We start from the raw sequence: 2,742 nt of genomic DNA on the forward strand, positions 1-2,742 counted from the left end.
GAAGCCGAGCGTGGAAGCAAAGAAGGAAGTATAAAGAACTTTATTTGTGTTATGGAAACCTTGTTTTTGTAAATAGTGCTACCATATTATTTTACTACAAAGAAAAGCCTCCAAAGGAAGAGATATCATTGGTCTCTGTGTTTTTGTTCTTTTTATCACTTTTGGCTACTGTTGCTGGGTCACGCTGCTGCTAATAAGTTACTCTGCTATACATTTATGGGGAGGGTCTTTTGTTAATAAGCCCACTCGCCCAACAATACACATATTCACATAGACAGCTACATTCAATTCTAATTAGACTCACTGATTTCTCAAGTTCCTACTGAGTCAACATTTCTATTGATTCAATAAGACTACTTGGCTGAGCCTGAGGGCCCTTTCACGCAATGTAATAATAACACTATGATTTCACATTAATTGTCTTGCCTCATCCTAGAATTGGTAGTTGAGGAAGGGACCTTTGGATTCCTCAGCCAGGGAGCACCTCTGGTGTTGTTGTTGTTGTTGTTGTTGTTGTTGTGTGCCTTCAAGTCATTTTAGACTTATAGAAACCTTAAGGCACATCTATCTCATAGTTTTTTGTAAATAATTGTTCAGATATGGCTTGACCTTGCATTCCTCTGGGGCTGATGGTGTATGTGACTTGTCCAAGGGTACCTATTAGGTTTCAGTAGCTGGGTAAGATTTGAACCCTGCCCTACAGAGTTGTGGTCCAGTGTACCACCATCTGCCCCTGACCAAACTGAAAACCCCAAGATTACATAGGATGCAGCCATGATAGTTAAAGCAAAATCATAATGCTGTAAGTGTGCAGTGTGAAAGGATCCTAACCATCCAGTTTAAGCCACAGAATACGTCCTCCTGATATAAGTAAAGGTTTCCCCTGACATTAAGTCCAGTCGTGTCCGACTCTGGGGGTTGGTGCTCATCTCCATTTCTAAGACAAAGAGCCGGCGTTGTCTGTAGACACCTCAAAGGTCATGTGGCCGGCATGACTGCATGGAATGCCATTACCTTCCCACCGGAGCGGTACCTATTGATCTACTCAAATCAAATCCTTTATTAAAAGCAAATCCTTTATTAAAAATGCATGTTTTAGATCTGCTAGGTTGGCAGAAGCTGGAGCTAACAGCGGGCGCTCACTTCGCTCCCCGGGTTTGAACCTGGGACCTTTCGGTCTGCAAGTTCAGCAGCTCAGCGCTTTAACACACTGCGCCACCGGAGGCTGTTGATATAATATATCCCTTATCGCAGTTCAAAAATTACATGCATTAAATTCTCTGGTGGCTTTCATTTCAGAATTCGTTAGAAGTACCAGGGCACAAATGGCTCCTTCTCAGAGACCATGGAAATACCCTGTTTCCCTGAAAACAAGACATCCCCAAAAAATAAGACCTAGCAGAGGTTTTGCTGAATTGCTAAATATAAGGCCTCCCCCGAAAGTAAGACCTAGCAAAGTTTTTGTTTGGAAGCATGCCCGGTGCCCCACCAAACAAAACACCAGAGCATGCAGGATTGATAAATGTACATACCAGTTGTACATGGAAATAATGGTAGTAACAAGAAATTCTTGACAGGAGTCACAGTTTGTCTGGTTTGGTTATGTTGGTTTGTGATGACAACTACTGTACCATATATAATAAATGTTCATTTTTTTGTTCAACAATAAATGTGAATGGAAAAATAAGACATCCCCAGAAAATAAGACCTAGCACATCTTTGGGAGCAAAAAATAATATAAGACACTGTCTTATTTTCGGGGAAACACGGTATCTTTGTACACTTTTAAAAACCCACAATTTCCTTTTTTTTAAAAGTGTGGTTAAATAAGTCAATAAAATGGAATTACAGTCGCCCCTCCACATTCACAGGTTTCACACTCATGGTTTGATCATTCACGTGGTTGTACTGTCACCACTGCCTTCCAAAGTTGTGGTTATCATGTAAACATTCACATGGTAGCTCCATCCTAAGGAAGCAGGAGGAGGCGAAGGATCACTGTTTGTGCACAGAGACAACAGCAATAGTGCCCCATAACTAAGATATTTGGGGTTTTTCCACTTTCACAATGGGTTGCACACCTAAGATCTACGGAAGTGGAGGGCTGGCTCTGTTATCAACTTCTCATGATAAAGAGGTCGTTAACCAACAGGCTAGGAGCCCCCAGTAGTGCAATGGGTTAAACCCTTGTGCCAGCAGGACTGCTGACCTGAAGGTTGGGTTGCTGACCTGAAGATTGCCGGTTCAAATTCAGGGAGATCACGGATGAGCTCCCTCTGTCAGCTCCAGCTTCCCATGCTGACGGTTCGAATCCAACCCGGGGAGAACGGGGTGAGCCCCCTTTATCAGCTCTAGCTCCATGCGGGGACACGAGAGAAGCTTCCCACAATGATGGAAAAACATCAAAACATCCGGGCATCCCCTGGGCAACATCCTTGCAAATGGCCAATTCTGTCACATCAGAAGCAACTTGCATTTTCTCAAGTCACTCCTGATATGAAAAAAAAACAGGCTGTGAAAACTGTCAAATTGATACAAAAAATGACGAAGTCCCTGTGCTCAGGCTTACAATCTACAAGAACTGTCACGAAAGAAAAAAGAGATAGGAGAATGCATTCATTGTTGTTCTTTTTGTTGGTTTTGCTGTTGTTGCTGCTGCTCTTGATACAATACAAAGGCCTCTGATAAATCTTGCAATAGAGCTGGGTAAGTCCAGAGATTAAACACCAAAAAAGTTAGCAA

Source organism: Anolis carolinensis, chromosome 1, assembly GCF_035594765.1.
Source record: "Anolis carolinensis isolate JA03-04 chromosome 1, rAnoCar3.1.pri, whole genome shotgun sequence".
NCBI classification, from domain to species: Eukaryota; Metazoa; Chordata; class Lepidosauria; order Squamata; family Dactyloidae; genus Anolis; species Anolis carolinensis.